Genomic DNA, 6,567 nt, shown 5'->3' on the forward strand with positions numbered 1-6,567 from the left:
GGATGAAAGATTGGAAGTAAGTTTGTGTTCTTGGAAGGATTTCTTGAAGTGTTTTTGTAAGGTTTTCTTATGAGATTTAAGTGTTGTTTTTGAAGCTAAATGATGGAGAAAATGCTTGGAGATGATCAAGTATGAAGTTAAGAGTATTTTGAGAGAGAAATGGAAGTGTAAGTATGAGAAAATGGGGTGAAGAAATGGTGTGCATGCATAAAAACGTTTTTAGGTTATAAAGGAAAAAAAGATACCTAACTTTGTTTTCTTGCTAAATAATTCATGCTACTTGACAAATGGTTGGTTCCACATGTTTCTTAATCATTTAAGGCTGCTAAGGAGCAGATTTTTATTGGTATATACCAATAGTAAATACATCTAGAAGCTGCGTATGATACGAGTACATATACTCTAGATATACGTATAGAAATTTTGTGAAAAATGGAATGAGGATTCAAACATAGCTATCTTTTGTGAATACACTTATATGGTTTTATGTATTTAAGTTCTTAAAAGTGATTAAATTCATTACTTATACGATATATGTATAAACATTATAGGTCATAAGTATTTAAGTCAAATAACGTTGCGTATGGTTATCGTTTTGAAAACTTAAGTTAGTAGTTTCAAAATATACATATAACTTATTGTTATTAATACAAAATGAGATATTAAAACATTCTTAGATCATGTTAAATATGTATATATACATATATATACACAAACGTATAATTATCATATGTTATATAGTTCGTGATATTATCGGTCAAACTAGACGGTCAAACGTTGTGTAAAACTCTTTTCAAAAACATAAATCTCAACAATTTGGATTGCTTATCATGTTGGTAAGGTTTAATTTATGTAAATATTAATCTTACAAGTATAGAATGATCGAAAAAGTGCGGGTCATTACAATCTTGTACCAGGAGCTGCACCAATAGCTCGTGCTCCTTACAGACTCGCACCCAGCGAGATGAAAGAACTGCAAAGCCAACTGCAAGAACTATTAGAACGTGGTTTCATTCGACCAAGCACATCACCATAGGGAGCTCCTGTTTTGTTTGTCAAGAAGAAGGATGCTCCATTTAGGTTGTGTATTGACTACAGAGAGTTGAATAAACTTACCATCAAAAACCGTTATCCACTGCCGAGAATTGACGACTTATTTGATCAACTACAAGGCTCGTCGGTTTATTCAAAAATCGATTTACGTTCTGGATATCATCAAATGCGAGTAAAGGAGGATGATATTCCAAAAACTGCTTTTAGAACGTGTTATGGTCATTACGAGTTTATGGTTATGCCGTTTGGATTGACTAACGCACCAGCTGTGTTCATGGACCTTATGAACCGAATGTGTGGGCCATATCCTGACAAGTTTGTCATTGTTTTCATCGATGACATACTTATTTACTCAAAGAATGATCAAGAGCACGAAGAACATTTGAGAAAAGTGCTAGAAGTACTGAGGAAAGAAAAATTGTACGTTAAGTTTTCAAAGTGTGCATTTTGGTTGGAAGAAGTTCAATTCCTCGGTCACATAGTGAACAAAGAAGGTATCCAGGTGGACTCGGCAAAGATCGAAACTGTTGAAAAGTGGGAAACTCCAAAAACTCCGAAGCATATACGTCAATTTTTAGGATTGGATGGTTACTATAGAAGATTCATCCAAGATTTATCCAAAATAGCAAAACCCTTGACTGCATTAACGCATAAAGGGAAGAAATTTGAATGAAAGGATGAACAAGAGAAGGCGTTTCAGTTATTGAAGAAAAAGCTAAATACGGCACCTATATTGTCATTGCCTGAAGGGAATGATGATTTTGTGATTTATTGTGACGCATTAAAGCAAGGTCTCGGTTGTGTATTAATGTAACGAATGAAGGTGATTGCTTATGCGTCTAGACAATTGAAGATTCACGAGCAAAATTATACAACTCACGATTTGGAATTGGGTGCTGTTGTTTTTGCATTAAAGACTTGGAGGTATTATTTATATGGGGTCAAAAGTATTATATATACCGACCACAAAAGTCTCCAACATATATTTAATCAGAAGCAACTGAATATGAGACAGCGCAGGTGGATTGAATTGTTGAATGATTACGACTTTTAGATTCGTTACCACCCGGGGAAGGCGAATGTAGTAGCCGACGCTTTGAGTAGAAAGGACAGAGAACCCATTCGAGTAAAATCTATGAATATAATGATTCACACTAACCTTACTACTCAAATAAAGGAGGCGCAACAAGGAGTTTTAAAAGAGGGAAACTTAAAGGATGAAATACCCAAATGATCTGAGAAGCATCTTAATATTCGGGAAGACGGAACCTGGTATAGGGCTGAAAGAATTTGGGTACCAAAATTTGGAGATATGAGGGAAATGGTACTTAGAGAAGCTCATAAAACCAGATACTCAATACATCCTGGAACGGGGAAGATGTACAAGGATCTCAAGAAACATTTTTGGTGGCCAGGTATGAAAGCTGATGTTGATAAATACGTAGGAGAATGTTTAACGTGTTCTAAGGTCAAAGCGGAGCATCAAAAACCATCAGGTCTACTTCAACAACCCGAAATCCCGGAATGGAAATGGGAAAACATTACCATGGATTTCATCACTAATTTGCCAAGGACTGCAAGTGGTTTTGATACTATTTGGGTAATAGTTGATCATCTCACCAAATCAGCACACTTCCTTCCAATAAGAGAAGATGACAAGATGGAGAAGTTAGCACGACTGTATTTGAAGGAAGTCATCTCCAGACATGGAATACCAATCTCTATTATCTCTGATAGGGATGGCAGATTTATTTCAAGATTCTGGTAGACATTACAGCAAGCATTAGGAACTCGTCTAGACATGAGTACTGCCTATCATCCACAAACTGATGGGCAGAGCGAAAGGACGATACAAACGCTTGAAGACATGCTACGAGCATGTGTTATTGATTTCGGAAACAGTTGGGATCGACACCTTCCGTTAGCAGAATTTTCCTACAACAATAGCTACCATTCAAGCATTGAGATGGCGCCGTTTGAAGCACTTTATGGTAGAAAGTGCAGGTCTCCGATTTGTTGGAGTGAAGTGGGGGATAGACAGATTACGGGTCCGGAGATAATACAAGAAACTACCGAGAAGATCATCCAAATTCAACAACGATTGAAAACCGCCCAAAGTCGACAAAAGAGCTACGCTGACATTAAAAGAAAAGATATAGAATTTGAAATTGGCGAGATGGTCATGCTTAAAGTTCACCTTGGAAAGGCGTTGTTCTATTTGGTAAACGAGAGAATCTAAATCCAAGGTATATTGGACCATTCAAGATTATTGAACGTGTCGGACCAGTAGCTTACCGACTTGAGTTACCCTAACAACTCGCAGCTGTACATAACACTTTTCACGTCTCGAATTTGAAGAAATGTTTTAATAAAGAAGATCTCACTATTCCGTTAGACAAAATTCAAATCAACGAAAAACTTCAATTCATTGAAGAACCCGTCGAAATAATGGATCATGAGGTTAAAAGACTTAAGCAAAACAAGATACCAATTGTTAAGGTTCGATGGAATGCTCGTAGAGGACCCGAGTTCACCTGGGAGCATGAAGATCAGATGAAGAAGAAATACCCGCACCTATTTCCAGAAGATTCGTCAACACCTCCAATTGCTTAAAAATTTCGGGACGAAATTTAATTAACGGGTAGGTACTGTAGTGACCTGAACTTTTGCATATTTATATATATTAAATGAAATTGATATTTACATGATTAAGTGTTTCCAACATGTTAAGCAATCAAACTTGTTAAGACTTGATTAATTGAAATAGGTTTCATATAGACAATTGACCACCCAAGTTGACCGGTGATTCACGAACGTTAAAACTTGTAAAAACTATATGATGACATATATATGATTATATATATAGTTATCATGATATTATGATAAGTAAGTATCTCATTAGGTATTTTAACAATGAGTTATATACAAAAATGAGACTATTGAATTTAAGAAACTCGAAAACGTTATATATAACGATTATCGTTATATCAACGTCTTACTAAGTACATATGAATCATATTAAGATATTGATACACTTGGTTAATTATGTTAAATTATAAGTAAATATATCATTAGGTGTATTAACAATGAACTACATATGTAAAAATAAAACTACTAACTTAATGATTTCGAAACGAGACATATATGTAACGATTATTGTTGTAACGACATTTAACTGTATATATATCATACTAAGATATATTATATATCATAATATCATGATAATGTAACAATTTAACATCTCTTTAGATATAATAAACATTGGGTTAACAACATATAACATGATCGTTAACTTAAAGGTTTCAAATCAACATTTACATGTAACGACTAACGATGACTTAACGACTCAGTTAAAATGTATATACATGTAGTGTTTTAATATGTATTCATACACTTTTGAAAGACTTCAAGACACTTATCAAAATACTTCTACTTAACAAGAATGCTTACAATTACATCCTCATTCAGTTTCATCAACAATTCTACTCGTATGCATCCGTATTCGTATTCGTACAATACACAGCTTTTAGACGTATATACTATTGGTATATACACTCTAATGATCAGCTCTTAGTAGCCCATGTGAGTCACCTAACACATGTGGGAACCATCATTTGGCAACTAGCATGAAATATCTCATAAAATTACAAAAATATGAGTAATCATTCATGACTTATTTACATGAAAACAAAATTACACATCCTTTATATCTAATCCATATACCAACGACTAAAAACACCTACAAACACTTTCATTCTTCAATTTTCTTCATCTAAGTGATCTCTCTCAAGTTCTATCTTCAAGTTCTAAGTGTTCTTCATAAATTCTATAAGTTCTAGTTTCATAAAATCAAGAATACTTCCAAGTTTGCTAGCTTACTTCCAATCTTGTAAAGTGATCATCCAACCTCAAGAAATCTTTATTATCTATAGTAAGATATCTTTCTAATACAAGGTAATACTCATATTCAAACTTTGGTTCAATTTCTATAACTATAACAATCTTATTTCGAGTGATGATCTTACTTGAATTTGTTTTCGTGTCATGATTCTGCTTCAAGAACTTTCAACCCATCCAAGGATCCTTTGAAGCTAGATCCATTTGTCTCTTTTCCAGTAGGTTTATCTACAAAACTTGAGGTAGTAATGATGTTCTTAACATCATTCGATTCATACATATAAAGCTATCTTATTCGAAGTTTTAAACTTGAAATCACTAGAACATAGTTTAGTTAATTCTAAACTTGTTCGCAAACAAAAGTTAATCCTTCTAACTTGACTTTTAAAATCAACTAAACACATGTTCTATATATATATATGATATGCTAACTTAATGATTTAAAACCGAAAAACACGAAAAACACCGTAAAACCGGATATACGCCGTTGTAGTAACACCGCGGGCTGTTTTGGGTTAGTTAATTAAAAACTATGATAAATTTTGATTTAAAAGTTGTTCTTCTGGGAAAATGATTTTTCTTATAAACATGAAACTATATCCAAAAATCATGTTTAAACTCAAACTGGAAGTATGTTTTCCAAAATGGTCATCTAGACGTCGTTCTTTCGACTGAAATGACTACCTTTACAAAAACAACTTGTAACCTGTAATTCCCACTATAAACTTATACTTTTTCTGTATATATTCATAAACTTAAGTTCAATATGAAACCATAGCAATTGGATTCACTCAAAACGGATTTAAAACGAAGAAGTTATGGGTAAAACAAGATTAGTTATTTTTGCTTGTTGTAGCTACGTGAAAATTGGTAACAAATCTATATTAATCATATCCTAGCTAACTTATATTGTATTATACATGTATTCTAATATATTATGTAATCTTGGGATACCATAGACACGTATGCAAATGTTTTGACATATCATATCGACCCATCTATATATATTATTTGGAACAACCATAGACACTCTATATGCAGTAATGTTGGAGTTAGCTATACAGGGTTGAGGTTGATTCCAAAAATATATATAGTTTGAGTTGTGATCTAGCCTGAGACATGTATACACTGGGTCATGGATTGATTCAAGATAATATATATCGATTTATTTCTGTACATATAATTATGGACAACTAGTTGTAGGTTACTAACGAGGACAGCTGACTTAATACACTCAAATATTTAAAACATAATAAAAAATGGTTGTAATTATATTTTGATCATACTTTGATATATATGTACATATTTGTATAGGTTCGTGAATCGATCCGTGGCCAAGTCTGTTTTTCGAGGAAGGAAATATCTGTGAAAGTGAGTTATAATCCCACTTTTAAAATCTAATATTTTTGGGATGACAATACATGCAGGTTTTATAAATGATTTACAAAATAGACACAAGTACGTGAAACTACATTCTATGGTTGAATTATCGAAATTGAATATGCCCCTTTTTATTAAGTATGGTAATCTAAGAATTAGGGAACAGACACCCTAATTGACGCGAATCCTAAAGATAGATCTATTGGGCCTAACAAACCCCATCCAAAGTACCGGATG

This window comes from Rutidosis leptorrhynchoides, chromosome 10 (genome assembly GCF_046630445.1).
Source record: "Rutidosis leptorrhynchoides isolate AG116_Rl617_1_P2 chromosome 10, CSIRO_AGI_Rlap_v1, whole genome shotgun sequence".
Lineage (NCBI taxonomy): Eukaryota > Viridiplantae > Streptophyta > Magnoliopsida > Asterales > Asteraceae > Rutidosis > Rutidosis leptorrhynchoides.